The following is a 15,717-nucleotide window of genomic DNA, read 5'->3' as shown; positions in this document are numbered from 1 at the left end:
CCATGCCAGACCCCACCAGCTGGCCGCCATCAGAGGCAAGAACTGGGGTTTTCGAGACACATGGGACCAATCAAAACATATTGGTGGTCAGTCCAGTGTTTTCAAGGGGCAAGGGTGTCATCGGCCACAAGCAATTTACAACTGTTGTCTTGTACCCCGATACTGACTTCCCATCTTTCTGTACCAGTCTGGCCCCTGTAGATATTTCCGGCGGAGACCCTTCGCTATCCTATGGCACGTTTGGAGCAGTTCTGGTTCCATTTAATCTGCTCTCCTGCTGTGGTGTTATTCCAAAGTATTGTTCCACTGCCCTCGTCTTCACACACAATGTGCCAATGGCTCTCGCAGCCTCACTAGGGTGCAAGACAACACCTGATTTGTGCGAATGGGTGTGGGGCAAGGCAGGTCCCAGTCTCTGGTGTGCCACCCCCCAACCGCCACCGGGAGTGCCCACACGCAGCACAGTTGTGAGAAACAAGCCTGCGAGGCAGTGACCAGAAGCCCCCTTGTGCCATTCAAGGACCCACAAGGTCGGTCCCAGAGAGCTTCTGAGCCACACCTCCCAAGGCCCCCCGTTCCAAAGGCCAACAATGGCCATTCCCCACATGCTCCATGGGGCCCCTCTCCATCCACTCATGCTGTGTCCTTCATCTGAAATTCCACTTTCCTCTTCCTCCTCCTGTCCAATCTCCCAATTTGTCAAGACCCTGCTCAAATACTGCTTTCTGGATTGCTCGTCCCAGCTGAGAGCATTCCCCCACCTTCCCCTGAGCCCTCAGCCCCATGGCCCAGAGCACTTCCTGCTCAGACTCGGAGTAGTTGTGACCCCTATCTCCATTCCTCTGTTGCTGAGTCTCCTCCTTGAGGGCGGGAACCAAGACGGATCCCCACGTGTGATGGACAACTCGTGGCAACCTCCGCTGCCCCTAGCACGGGCCCAGCCCCAGCACACATGCTCGCTGAGGGAGCACCGCTTGGCCATCCCCTTTCAGTGTCAGACCAAAACAGCTCACGGGATCATGCTACAAAATCATTACTAAAACCCTGGTTCTTGATCTTTGGTGGAGGCATGAGACAGAGAGACAGGGAAAGGTAGCAGAACACGCTGAAAAGGGCAGGGCCCCGTTTGTTGCAAGGGCTAGAGTGCGGTCCCACGGGGGGAAAGAGCGCTGCATGGGTGCTCTCCTGAGGGGCTGGGCCCCCTCCAGGCCTTGCCAGGCCTCTCAGACACACAGTGACAGCACCAAGCCCAGCTCACTGCAAAACAGTTTCATCATTGTGGTTTTGCTTTTGTGTTCTCAAAAGGCAAGAGCAAAACCCATTGATAGTTACAGCTCAGAAAAGAACAGGACCAAACTGCATTCCTTGGGCTGCAGCTGGGATGGATAACTGGGAAGGGTTGTTTTTTTCCCTACCACCCACGTGGTTATCAGAAGATGCTGAGTCTGGAAACCTGAAGGTTTTCTTTGAGTAACCTTGCCAGAAGCCCTCATTGCATGCCCTAAACTGCTAGGCTCCTGATTCCACAGAGTTCAGTTGGAATAACACTGAGCTGTATTCCCAAAAGAATCCAGCTCACACACCTCTGGTGGATGTCTAATAAACTCACCAGGATTTTGGTAAATCTTTTCAATTCAGCATTCACAGGGGCCCTACTCCACCCAGAGCTCTGTGCTAGGCCCCCGAGAGGGTCTCAGACTCCGCATCTCCAGGAACTCCCTGCATTCTAAGGGGTTCTTAGACCCAGAACTAGAAATTCGGGTATGAGAAAAGGGTGAGGCAGGTTTGGAAGCAGGGGTATCTGGGAGGGCTTCTTGTAGGAAGTGGCTGAGCTGTGGGCCTCAGCGAACATTCAAGCTTCATCATTTAGCAGGTGACCGAAGCCTGTCCCTATGCCCCTCCTGCCAGCCCTGGCTGTGTTCAGAAGAGTCCAAGCGTGCTGCCCCTGTCGCCAGGGAAGGGAGCCTGGGGACGAGGTCAATCTCCATCCCTTCCCAAACAGAAGGCCAGTTTAGCAGGATGAAGTGTGTCCTGGCCTGGAACAGGCCACAGAGGCCCGGCGATGCAAAGGCGAACGCAGCACCCTGCCCAAAACCCCCAGAAACTCTTCAGCTTGGAACCACACCGTGATCTTTGCAGGTAATGGTAAAGCGCGGGCCTCATACTCTGCACAGACAGTAGCTGCGGCGATGGTAACTGAGGGGATGGGGAGCCCAGGGGGCCTGCGGCCAGTCAGTCCCCGTCTAAGCCCCTCAGCCATGTAGCTGAGTGGCCTCAGAGAAGTCACTTTACCTCTCGGAACCTGAATTCCGCTTGTACAACGTGGTATTACGACGCTCGCAGGACTAAATGATATCAACACATTTCAAAGTCCTTTGTGAATCAAGACGTGTTCTACAAATGTGAGGGGCTATTCGAGGCTTGACTCAGTCCCACAGCACATGCTCTGTGCGATTGCTGAAAGGGTGGAGGCACTCGGGCTTGTTTTTAATGAAAATTCTATTTCTAGGTAGTTTCCTCATACTTCAACAAGTGCCCCAAATGCTTGATTGCAGAGAAAGCCTTAACCTAGGAGTTAGGCCCCTGATCTCATTCTGTCTCTACCACAGTATGACCTTGAACATGTCTCTCAGGTTCACATAGCCTCAGTTTCCCCAGATGGACAATGGTGGGGTGGGAAGTAGACAAGCTTGTGTTCCAATCTTTCTGCCACTAAATACCTCTTCATCCCAGACTCCTGTCCAAAGGACCCTTTGCTTGCTTAATGATGAGTCTAATGCCATGTCCCTTTAAAGTATTCAATGAGGCCTTTTTGGGGGCTAATCGACAATTTCCACCAGGCTGACTGTAAAGCCGTTCTTATTGGCTCCCAGACTCAAAAAGTGGCTCCAGCCTCCTCCAGCTCGGGGGGCCCTCTAGCCTCTGGGCACGTTCCCGGAGCCTTCAGGGACTCTGCCTCTCCCCCTCAGTGTCAGCCTGAAGCTGACTTACTTTTCTGTGGCCTAGACCTTGGCCTGTCCCTCAGAGCAGCCAGGGGTCCTCCTCGGAAGAAATCACCTCCCCCTGACTGGGCCCAGCTCAGTGCAGAGGCGCGAGCATCCCGCCGCTGACTAACGAGAGGGAGGTGATGGTGTCATACCTTGCTGGGAAGTCACAGTGCTAGTCCCGACCCGAGCCGCCTGCCATCAAATTTTAATGCTGCTGCTGACATATTTATGGAACGCCTCACCAAGTGTTTGCGAGGACACCAGACAAGATTTACCTTCACAATTACTACCACGATGCACAGGCTTTGCTGTGCGCTGGGAACGCAGTAGCACAGAGGCCCTGAACACTGGTGCGCCCCGAGGAATCCGCTCAATTCCACACACCTTTCCTACCTCCAGCACGCAGGGCCTGGGGCCTGGGGAGGCAGAGATGAATCAGACACGGTCCCTGCCCACCGAGAGCCCCCAGTCTGCGGGAGGGGGCAACACACCATAAATTACATGGATCTTGGGTGGCTGGGGACCCGTGCGGGGATACAGGTAGAGAGGCAGGCGAGGCTGAAGAGGGGGAAGGGAGCTATTTCTCTCTCGGAGTCAGGGTTCAGAAGGAAGCCAAAGACTGTGGCTCTGAGGGGCCATTCAGCTGCTTCACCTCTCCCGGTTGCTTTTCTGCTGGGAAAGGCTCCCCAGGCTCTCTTATCTCTCCTCCATGCTGGCCTCCAGACTCAGCAGGCCCCTCCTTCAGTACCTGCACCCCCTTCCAGCCTCTCCTCTGCCTTGCAGACTCCCAGCTCCTCACCCTTCCTCACTGAGTCAATGCCTTTCTCTCCAAGTTGCATTGCTTTCCCAGAGCAGAGCTGCCCTCGGGGCAGGAATAATGGGCAGTGACCCAGGCCAGGGGTTCTCAAACCTTGCTGCCTATTAGAATCATCTGGGGAGTTTTGAAAAACCCAGAAGAGCAGGACACACCCCATGCTGGTTAAATTGGAATCTTGGGGTGGGGCCAGATATTAGTACATGTCTAAACTTGTGAGGTGACTGCAATGTGCAGAGAGTTCAAGAACCAGTGGATAGCTACTTGAGTGTAGCCACATCGGCATCACTGGGGAGCTTGTTAAAAATGCAGTATCCTGGGGCGCCTGGGTGGCAGAGCGGTTAGGCGTCTGCCTTCGGCTCAGGGCGTGATCCTGGCATTATGGGATCAAGCCCCACATCAGGCTCCTCTGCTATGAGCCTGCTTCTTCCTCTCCCACTCCCCCTGCCTGTGTTCCCTCTCTCGCTGGCTGTCTTTATCTCTGTCGAATAAATAAATAAAATCTTAAAAAAAAATGCAGCATCCTGGGCTCCGCTCTGGGCTTACTGGACCAGAATCTACTCTGGAAGATGACCCCCAGGTGGCTTGTCTGCAGGAAGGTTTGAGAGACACTGCCACCATGCAAAGGAGTTTCCCAGCATCCTCAGGGGCACACTACACTAGTTCTCATCCCCGGGTCCTAAGGAGGCCAACCTCTAAGAACACAGAGGACGGCCCGCCGGTGTGGGTGAGTTCCAAGCCGGTCGTGGGCAGCCACCACTGTGAGTCGGTGAGCTCGAGCAGATGCTCGTTCTGTGCAGGAAGCTGGATCACACCTCCCCCCGGGCCAGTCCTCACACCTCCAAGGACCAGGAGGTAGTCTCTTCTTTACCACAAACTCACTGCAGCAAGGCCCTTTCTCAGTGCAGGCCTCAGTTTCCCCAGGAGTGTAGTGAGTAGGTCAGCCCTGAAATCAGCTGTGCTGATGGAGATCTCTTCTTTCTTAAATTCAGCTGACATGTTCATCCGTGTCCTCTGTGACCAGCCCACAGATCTGGCTGAGAGGCAGCTCTGGGGAAACAACCTGGGGCTCTGGGGGAGGAAGGGAGATGTCTTTGGGGGCCAAGGAAGGAAGAGTGGAGAAGCCTCCCAAGGGAGAAAATGCAAGGCTAGGTGGGGGGCACCACAGATGTGCTGGGGAGAGCTGGCCTACGCCTACCTTGAGGCGAGGTACACAGCAGATAGTCTATTTATCCACTTACTTACCAGATATTGACTGAGTGCCTACTAACTACCTGGCACTGTTCTAGACACTAAGGATACAGCCATGAGCAAAACAGACTAAAGACCTTGCCCTCATGCAGCTTATATTCTAGTGGTACAAACAGATAATAAACAAAACAAATAATTAAAAGTACAGCATATAGCATATGTTAAGGAAAAGACATCAAGTGGTGAAATTTTAGATAGAGTGACTAGGGATGGCTTCACCAAAACATGACTTTTGAATAACAAGCTGAGGAAGTGAGAATTAGCTATGTGTCTATCTGTGGGAAGAGCTCTCCAAGCAAAAGGATCAGCAAGTGCAAAGGCCCTGAGGCAAGAGTATAAGCGGTGTGTTGGAAGAGCAGTGAGGAGGTCTGTATGGCTGCAGAGGAGAAGTGAAGAGGGGCAGGCAGAAGATGAGGTCAGGGAAGGAAGTGGGGAGGGGGAAAGATGATATAAGGACTCTGGCCCTTGCTCTAAGTGAGCAAAACAGGGACATGTCCTGACTCAGATTTAATGCCTTGCACTGGCCACTATGCTGAGAATGGCCTAACGAGGCAACACTGGCAGTGTGGAGGCCAGGAAGGATGCTACTGTAAACGTACTGAAAGACTGACCTATCTACAGAGTGCTCCCCTCCGGCCATTTGGAGTCTAACGCCACAAGGTTGAGAGGGGCCAGACTGTGTGGCCAGGCAAGCAGATGGTCATCTGGCCAAAGCCAAGGACACCTACAGAAGGAGGCTAGATGTGGGCTGGTGGGTGGAAGGGAAAGCACCTGGCTCTATAGGCCATCAGGCCAGCCCCTTCCTCTCACTGAGTCTATAACAAAAGTGATAACCAAGGGTCCCTGCAGGGTTGTGATGAGGATTTCAGGAGAGTATGCAGGTCCCAACTGAGGGTAAACTGAGAAAAGGTGGGGGGGCAGGAGACCCTCCTGCCCTGTACTGCCACAGACCAGGAATGCAGCAGGGTGTTGCACCCCAACTCTCCACTAGGGGGAGCCTGGGCAATTCTTCCTAGAGCAGAAATGCAGTTTGCAGGCATCCATCTGGTCTCACCCCGGGAATTTTGGACATCTCCAGGATGGCCTTCTAGGGTAGGAATGAATGTACCCCTGAGCTGTCCTCATCGTATCTGGGACCCCGTGGTTGGTAGGACTCGTTCTCTTCAAGAGCCCAACAGCAGCTATTGAGAGATTGGTACATAGAACCGTAAAGTTCCATCAGGCTTACGCCCTGGGCCCCAGATAAACAAACCAAAGACCAGGTGGACAGAAAAAGCCACAGCTGGCTGAAGGCGTGTGGTCCGAGGTCCACATGATTTTTAGCTCACCCAGGCACACGTCTGCACATTTGTTTCCTCTCCTGGTCCACGGGTTATTAAATGTGCCTTCTAAACCCTTCCTGAGCATCTGTTCTGCGCTAGGCTCGGTGCTGAGCAGTGGGTGGGGCTGTGATGCAGCAGGGACTCAGGCTCATGAGCCCTCTTCTGCCTCCCAGACAGCCAGGAGCCAGCTGGGGTTTGGGATTTCTAAGGGTCTCTCTTACCTCTGCGTTTATCTGAAGGCTCAAAAGACCCAATAAGATTTCCTTGAAACAGACAAAGGAGCAGGGCTGCCATGTAGGAATGAGTGGGTTGTTCACTGCATAAGAGCTACCAGCTGATCAGCTGAGTGGGGACTGAAATCCGCCCTGCTCTGCACTCACCAAACCCTGCCTCTGGGCACGGGGCTGGCATCTGGCTCATGGGCAGGAAGGGGCAAGCTCCCGAGAAACAGCACGGGGGAGTTTCACGCCTCGTGGCCCCCCCTCTTCGCCTGCAGCAGCTTCTTCATTCTACTGTCACAGACCAGGAGGGGAACATAAGGATGGATATGGTGGACCCCAAAGACAGTCCTACCTGGGCCCACCCGGGTTCTCTTCCTTCCACCCACATTTATTTAGTCCCGAGGATGTGCCAAGCACAGACAGGGGAAGGTGACTCCCCCCAAAGGCTGGTAAACCCAGAGGCAGGACTGAAGCCCAAGGGTGTGGAATCCTGGTCTAGGGCATCCCGCCCACAGCACACACCTTCCAGCCTCCCCCAGTTCTCCATTATGGCTGAAGGAATCCCATGAATCGTTTGGACAGAGACAGGTATGGGGGAGGGTGTGTCCTGTGTTAAGTCTGACCAGGAAGACAAAGAAGGGAGAACAAGGCAGGATCTGAATTTCCTCCTTGTGGATGTGCATGTGGGAGAAGGTGCCCCACAGTCCCCACTCTCAGAACCCACCTGCAGCGAGGGTCCCTTTGCCCCAACCAGACCCCAAGTTGGGGGGGGGGAGGCGGCCACAGCTCCACCCTGACTCTGTCCCATTGCCCCAGTCCAGCCAAGGCTGGTGGACCAGAGCACTGGCCAGCCTCCCCCACCAGCCCACCTGCCTACTTGCCTCCTTCGGCCAGCCGGCATGGTGGCAGGCCCTGCCTGCTCCCTGGGGAGTCCGCCGCCAGGCCTGATGGCGCTGACGGAGGGAGGGAGGCCGCCAAGCTGTCAGTCTGGAGGTGCCCCTCGGAGCCCCTCCTGGCTGGAGCGAGGAGGGTGGGCCGGCGCCGGAGCCGGGCTGTCAGGGCCTTCACAGAGACGAGGCCGGAGAGGCGCTGCCTGACAGCTCGCCCACCGAATTAGGACCATTTGCATGCTAATTTCCAGCGCTCTAACGGGCTGGCAGGCTGGCTGGGGTGTGTAGAGTGTGCAGAGAGAGGCGCCGCGGCCTCCCTGCCCGCGATGGAACAATGCTTGACTGATCTAGCTGCGTTAACGAGCAAATTATGGTAATTTTGTTATTACAAATGCATAGAAATTTCCAAAGCGGGCAGCCATTCAGGGCAGCTCCCTGCTCCTCCCCACTCCTAAATACGGAGCCCCCTGTTTGTACACATGGGCCTGGCACCCACTTCAGGGATGAAGATTTCCAGGGGCCAGGCTTCCCTCGGAGCCCTCCTGGGAGGCTAGCCACAGGCCAGAGCATCCCTTCCTGTCAGTGGGTGAGCCCTCGACTCCTGCCTCCACCAAACCTCATCTTCTTATCCCCTGGAGTCCCTGCTTAGTCCCTGGGCCTAGCAATCCCGCAAACCTGCCACAATCGAGCTGATTTCTTTCCATTCTGAGTAGGCGATGTGGGTGATTCTTCCCGTAGAGGCTCCAAGGACTTGAGAAATGCAATTATTTCTATGCCTACTCTGTGAACTGGGCTCAGCACCCAGGAAGAGCTGAAGGATTATCTGATGAAGGAAGGGAGGGAGGAAGGCCGGCAAGGAAGATCAGAACTCATGCCACGATTGAGGACAATTAAGAGACCCCACCCCTGGTCCGCTCACTGGTAGTGTAATTAATCTAAGACCTCATCAGAGGAGTTTGTTTGCCAACTGGCAACCAGCAACCCCTCCTGGCATTTATAATTGTCCACTGTCAAAAATCACAATTTGTCTCAGTTCTTCTGGTGATCCTCTTCTTGATTAAAACTATGTATTTGGAAGCATGCTCTGGAGCACATCCAGACAGAAACTGTTTCCAAGAAAGTGAGCTCCCTGCTCCCAGCCGCGCAGCCTAGGCAGCTCCAGGTGCAGAGCTGGGCACGGAGCATGGGCTTGATGGTGGGACCCTGTCAAAAACCAGTCCACTCGCGGAGGGGAGCGTGCAGCCGCGGCATCACTCCCGGTCCTCTACGTGTGACCCACCAGCTGTCCTCCCACTTTAGAACGGGGTTTTCAGGTTTGGGCTGCTGTTATTGAAAGGTCAAGAAGCTGTCTCAAATCCATTCTGGTAGTCAGTGGGGAATAAATTATCAATTACAGAGGAGCACGGCACTGAGGAAGGTCTGCTCCGGGTGGCCGAGGGAGCCTGAGCCGGTCTGGGACTCGCAGAAGAGCAGGGGAGGCAGAGACGTACATGTGAGCAGAGACTTTATAACCTCAGCTGGGGTCGTGGCCAGATTTTTCTATTTGTCTGATTTTCTAATTGGGTCACAACTTCCAGAGGGAAACTGAACCCAGGAAAAGAAAACAATCATTTCTTTTTGTCTCGCTGCCTGGCTCTGGGGGAAAAGCAGAGAGCGGGAGGAGCCAGGGCCTTGGCGTGGCCCACAGGTGCCCTGCAGAAGCTCTGATGGGCCCCGAGGACGGTAACCGTCTCTATCCCAGCTGGCCGGATCCCAGGGCTGGGGGAGAGATGTGGGCTCAGGAAGAACACGCCAAGGTGGGGTAGGTGGGGTGGGAGTCCTGCTTTGGATTGTTCTAGAAGCCAGGTCACCCAGAGCCCACCCCAGGAATACCAGACCTGCCTGAGGTCAGGAGACAAAATGCTTTCTTTTCATTGCCTCAGGGAAAAACTGAAAGTGGGGGAGGCAGGGGCATTGGTATTTGCCCAGTGGGAACCACAGGGCCGGCAGCTATCACCGCAAGAAGGCCAGTCTGGCTCTTCTGATTGGCTGTGTGGCCCTGAACAAGTGCTTTCCTTGACCTCCTCCGCACACTCGCAGCCTGGTTTCTCAGATTCACTCCGGCCCCGTCCATCCGAGACAGAGGGAGCTGCAGCCTCAGAATGTGTGAGGGCCACGTCCAGCCCTCAGCAAGGAGTGTGTTAGAGCAGAACCCTCCCCACACCCCAGAGACACACCCCAATCTCGACCTGGGCTCACTGCCTCCAGTGTCTTTCCTACAGGCAGATCCCCTCCCCATTATCTGCTCCACACTCCACCACAAAGTACTGGGTAATGGCAGGTGATACACAGCTGGTCTCCAGGTTCGATTCCCTTGCAGCCATTTTCCCAAGTGTCTCCAGCTTCTTTCTGAGGAGTTCTGTTTCCAGAATTCCCCCCTCAAAGTGTTCTCAGAAAGTCTGTACATTGACAAAGCCCTGATGGAAGGCAAGTTCCAGGGGCTGTGAGGATTTGCTTCAATCCTGGGTACAGACACAGCACCTCCCCTTGCCCAGAGCTGCTCCTGTGCGCCCTTCTCTAGTTTCTAGATGTTAACACAGTGTTTCTAAGAGTCAGACACCAAATTGCCAAGTCCTCCCCCTGTCATCTGGACTGGACCACCTGCTAGCTGTGTGACCGCTTTTCCTAAGCCTCGGTTTTCATCTCTGTGAAATGGGGCTACGAACTTTACCCTCTCGCACCACGGTGTGGATGCTCTGAGATTACACACGAAAGAGGCTTGTAAATTGTAAAGATGTGTCCCGATGGTGGTTCGTATTCTTCGCATTGTTGTGAACAAGACCTCAAAATGGCCACACCTGTCATGCATCCTGCGCTGGCGGGACAATGCCCAAGGCATTTGTGACCTGGGATCGCTCTTTAGACAAAAAGACATGATAACACGGTTGTCATTTTAAAATTTTCCTTACTTGCTCTTTTATCTCTCTGGCTCTCTTTTCCACTCCTTCCCTCTTTCTTTTTCTCTCAACCCTGGATCTAAGTCTCCCTGATTTGGGTCCTTTATTTGTGCGGCTGCACATAGACTCCTTATAAAGAAAATTCATTTGTTCAGGGTCACCGCGTGGTTTTTCATTAAAAACAAATTACCCGCATTCAGGGAGGACATCTGGGCTTCGCAGGTCCCATTAATGACTATATTTCCAGCCTCCCCAGCCCGGTTGGGCTCCCCTTGCCTGTCACCCCGCGTTCCCGGCCCCGGGAGGACAATGAGAGTGACAGTCAAGTGAAAGGGAAAACATGAGGGATGAGGGCGAGAGGCGAGTCCCCTGAGAGGGGAAGGAGGGAAAAGTGAAAAAAATAAATAACTCAAACAGAGGGTAACAAGGGCCATTGTCTCGGCGTCTTCCAGCCAGAGCAAATATTGGAAGAAAGAGTGGGGGCATGGAAGTCAAGCTGGAGCTCTCTTTAATTACACAGTTGGGCCCTAAGCCCCTGACCCTGCACCGGACAAGGGAGGGAGGGGCGTGTGCCTGATGCAAATGAATTCCACCCATCTCCATTGAGCGCCTACTGTATTCAGGGACAGAGCAGGTGGAGGAGTCCAAGAGGAGCAACCAGGGGATGGGAGCACTCAGTCACCGCAGCTCTGACCGTGGGCTGTGCCCTGGGGTGTGTTCACGGGAGAGAGGAGGCCCCAGGGCGGAGTGGGGGGCGCTGGGGGAGGCTTCCTATAAGAGCATTTGATTTGGTGCCTAGAAGGATGGGTCAAACACGGAGAGGGCAAGACGGGGAGTTGAAGGGAAAGTACTAGCATCCCAAGTGTGTTTCTCTGGTGTCCCAGCTGGGAAGAGCCTCTTCTGGGCCATAAAAATGTCTCTGGGTCAGGAAGGCCAGCCACAGCCCTGATGGAGCACCAAGGAAACCAAGACCGTCTCCCGGGCCCAGAGCCCATTCTTTCTCTCCACGGGCACCAGGAGCTGGGTGAACTTGAGCATGAGCGCCAGGTGCCAGGCACAGCTGCTCCCCTGTTGGCTGTGTACCCCTGGCAAGGCATGGTACCTCTCCGAACTCAGCTAGCCTGCCCCTGAAGCGGCACAAACACTCCAACCTCCCCAGGTGCTTTCAAACCGCAACCCGGGATAACAGAGAGGGCTCCTTTGACACTACCACGCAGGCAGGCGGGAGGCTTGCAGGTGGAACTAGCATATGGGCATAAGCATTTTGGCCTCATTAAGAAGTCTTTTGGAGAGCAGGAGCCAAGCCCTACTGGCTCTCCCTGCCCCCAGAAGGCTCAGACCACTGCCAGAAGTTCTCTGGAGAGAAATCCCAGGTGGAGTGACCCACAGACTTAGAGAGGGTGATCAGGCCAGCTGAAGGCTGACGGCTGATGAGGTCTTGTAGGTGGGGGCTGCAGATTCCAGCAAATCAAAGGGAGGAAAACACCGACAACCCCAGTAGATTCAGTCTGGGTTTTTGGAAGAACTCCAGTGTGTGTAGAATCAGACCATACCTATGTATTCACTGTCCCCCCACCCCCGATCCATTGTCTCCCTCCTCACTCCACCTCCCACTGACTAACATATGCTTCAACCCCAGTGACAAGCCAAGCCAAACACTCATCTCTTCCTAGATTCCTCCCCTGACCCAGGGTTAGCTACACCCCTAACCTCTTACATTCCTTGATGTGAACAGCATTTCACAATTTCAGTAATACTCTGCAAAATCAGCTTCAGACAGCACCCCCCAACCCACTACAGAGAAATTCTGGAGCCCTCTATGCCTGACATTCCTTGTCTAGGCTGCACCCTTCTCTGTGCTCCCAGAGTCCCTGAGTTTACCTATTACCACATTCGTCCCCCTAGATCCTTACTGACTTGCCCATCTGCACTATAGACTAAGAGCTCTTCATGGACAAGGGGCACGACTTTCACCTTCATATGCCTAGGTCCGTGCATGGCACATGCAGATAGTCAGTAGATGTTGGAAGGGAGGAAGGAGAAAAGGAAAGAAAAATGGATGGATGGATGGATGGATGGATGGATGGATGCTGAAACCTGATCAGCTCAAAGTCCCACCATTACTTTTTATGTTCAATATGTTTCAACAGGACATCAGGGTGCCTCCCATGCTGCTTCCTCCCAGACCCCCAAGTGTCTTCCTATGGGGGCACCTCTCCAACCCACCTTATAGTACTTCACCCATAACGGTACCACAATAATGATACTTCTCACTCTAAAAATACAAAAGGCTTATTTTTATAATTTTGCTTCGGAAATTATTTGGCCACAAGCAATTTATCTAACCTATGGTTGGCTATGATTTCTCAGCAATCAAGATACAGACCAGGGAATTATTGCACAGTGAGAAAATCCAACTTAAAAACTGTTCTCAAATGTAATGAAATTTTTATGAGCACTAAATTTAATAGTTAATGAAGTTAACATAATATTACAATTTGTAGACACTAAACTTAACATTTATTAATGCCAGTTTTTCAGCTTCCTTTTTGAATTTTCAAGGCAAAACCAGTTTGGGTCAGCCCTCACATCGTTGTAAATTCCTGAAAAGCTCTTGGGCCCTAGGCCCAGGACCTCTCAGGGACCCTGCATTCCCCATTACTGTCCCGTAGGAAGTCCTGGCTAGGATGTCAACCTCTTTCTTCAGGAGCTCAAGTCTGGTAGGGGCTAAGATACACTCACGGATAATGTCATAAAAACAATGAGGAAAGTTACCCAGAAGAAGTGGGCTGGACCCTGAGCCTCCAATGGGTAGATGGCTAGGGGGCTGGTCTAAACCCTGGATACTATGGAGCACTGGCTCCCGCATGGCGACCCCTTCCTTCCAGGAGGGCTCCTCCCAGCTTCTCCCTCCTAGCCCACCCAGGTGAGCCAGGCCCAAAGCACCTTTTCCTCATCTACCCCAACCAGGACTTGACTATTTAACTGGAGAGAATGGCCACCCAGCCGTTTGGCAGACTTCAGGCAGGAAGTGGTACTGGGAAGCAATGCAACAGAATGGCTTAAAATCCCCGGGGCTTGGAGTCGGGCTGCTCTGCCATTTACTGTGTGGCCAGGTGCTGAGGATGACTCCCCTGTTGCTGCTCTGCTAGGGCCTGTGCGTACACGACCTGCAGCCCTTGTCCCCTGAGGATGCATCTCCTAGAATCTGACTCGGCCCTTGGATTTAGGAGGATGAGGGCCCCAGGCCCAGTGAGGCCACCCACTTCCTCCGGACACCCACACTCGAGGGCTGTGCACCTGCACTCCTCTCTGAACCAGTCCAAGAACCCAACTTCTTCAGGCTGGGAAGGCCTTAACAGCCACCAGGTCACCCTGCACCACTTCATTTCATCCAATGCTCAGATGCCCTCCACATACCTCAATTTCTTCTAAAGCAAAACCCGACTGTATCCCCCAATTTCCTAAAAAGGCATCACAACCCAGTTTTTTGTTTAAAAAAAAATACCACTTGCAGAGGCACATCAGGGAGAAACAAAAACTCAGGAGCCCAAACATATAGTTTCCCCCACTCATGACTGGTTCTCAGTAACCGCCATCAGAAGGAGCAGAGATGGGGAGAGCTAGAAACAGAATAGCCCAGAGGAGGAGAGACGTCCTCAACTCCTGCTCCGAGCTCCCCAGTGCTGGATACTTTCTGGGCAGCCGGTGAGCTCCCGGCTCTGGTGGGGGTACTCTTCCACAGCTAGGATTCTGCTTCTCACCTGTTCCTGCCAAGGGGTGTGTGACAAAGGTCTGTGATGCCCTCCCTCCCTTTTCCCTTCATGTTCCCTAAAAGGACACTCCATTTAATGGAACTAGCTTTGCACAGTGGCAGTATCGTAGCCAGTGAGGTTTATCTGAGACCCAATTATTGCTAATTGAAAACTTGGGGCACCTGTGTGACCTAGGCTGAGCATCCGACTCTTGGTTTCAGCTCAAGTCATGATCTCATGGGTCCCAGGTTCGAGCCCCTCATTGGTCTCCATGCTCAACGGGGAGTCTGCTTGAGAGTCTCTCCCTCTGCCACCCCCTCCCCTGCTCATGTGTGGGTGCGTGTGCGCTCTCTCTCACTCTTTTTTCTCAAATAAGTACATAAATCTTTTAAAATAATAGCATCTAGATGGAACAAATCATGGTGACCTTTGCTGCTTCTAAAATTTCCCCTAAAATTCTAGATTCTAAAAAGTCTGTAAGAACCCATCCCAGGTGCGGAGGCCCTGAAGGCTAGTCTTTGCCTGGCACAGCAGTGTTAGGGGACCCCTGCCCCGTGGAGACGTAGCAATGGGTATACAGGATGAGCATATCCTGAGGCCCCCGCCTTCAGCTCTACCCCTTGGAAGTCATTATCAAATTACACACGATGGCCCAGGGCCATTGCCTTACCACATCACAGACCCAGACCCAAAGGAAACTTTCCTAACACAGCATGCAGGGATGACTTTTTATATCTGTCTCCCCAACCACTCTGTGAGCTGCCTGAGGGTAGAGACTGTGTCTGCAACACCACACCTAGCCTAGAACTGCCACTTGCAGGAAGTGTGTGAAGAACGAACAAACAACGAGACACCTGCTGTGTCCCCCCTGGTTGAGCCTGGTATTCCCCCCAGTCAGTTCCGTTCCTGGTGTGGCAGAGTGACTAGGAGCCACTAGAGGGCAGCAAAGAGTCAGGAACGAGCAACAGGTGGCCACCCCGAGGCCCAGGGTGAGCTTTGAAAGGCGTGGAGGGAGCTTCAAAAGTACCCAGGCCACAGGAACACCAGAAGCCCGGCGAGGGAGAAGAAAGAGCTAAAACCAAAGGCCATTCATTCTCTGAGCCAACACACTCCGAGCCTGATGCTTCGGCCTGGGAGGCACTTGAGGAGCACTGGTCCAATCTCCCCCCTTGATGCTTCAGGCCCTCCACCAGGTCCTTCCTGGTTTCTGTTAGCCCCTCCCCTCCCCAACCTGCCCATGTGCCTATCTTCAGTTCTAATTCTGGGGGAGGGGCTTTATACAAGGTTGGAAAGGGGGCCCTCTGGCTCCCATTCACTGGTGGTCCTAGCCATGCCTTTCAAATTGTGCAGAGTATATTCTCCCCATGGTCCACATGCTAAATGAAGCCCAGAAAGTAGAAATGGCATTCTCAGATCACATAGTGACTCCCTGGTTAAATCTGGCCGCAATCCAGGCTTTTGCCTCCCTCCTGGGCTCCCCTGCCAGCACTCCTGCTTGGCAACAGTCTTGCTTGTGACTGGATTCTTTTCCAACTATTTTT

At 53.4% G+C, this 15,717-nt stretch overlaps 1 protein-coding gene and 1 pseudogene across 2 annotated transcripts in view; one reads left to right on the top strand and one right to left on the bottom strand.

Moving 5' to 3' along the window:
- PAX5 (paired box 5) overlaps positions 1 to 15,717 on the bottom strand; it is a 184,292-nt gene that overhangs the window by 18,510 nt on the left and 150,065 nt on the right. The gene's annotated exons all lie outside the window — the stretch shown is intronic.
- Positions 14,281 to 14,353, top strand: LOC148108584 (U4 spliceosomal RNA; annotated as a pseudogene).

The sequence above is a fragment of the Ursus americanus genome, chromosome 18, assembly GCF_024610735.1.
Source record: "Ursus americanus isolate L20-20 chromosome 18, mUrsAme1.1.p, whole genome shotgun sequence".
NCBI lineage: Eukaryota > Metazoa > Chordata > Mammalia > Carnivora > Ursidae > Ursus > Ursus americanus.
The sequence above is the reverse complement of the archived record's forward strand: the minus strand, read 5'-3'. Positions and strand labels throughout refer to the sequence as shown.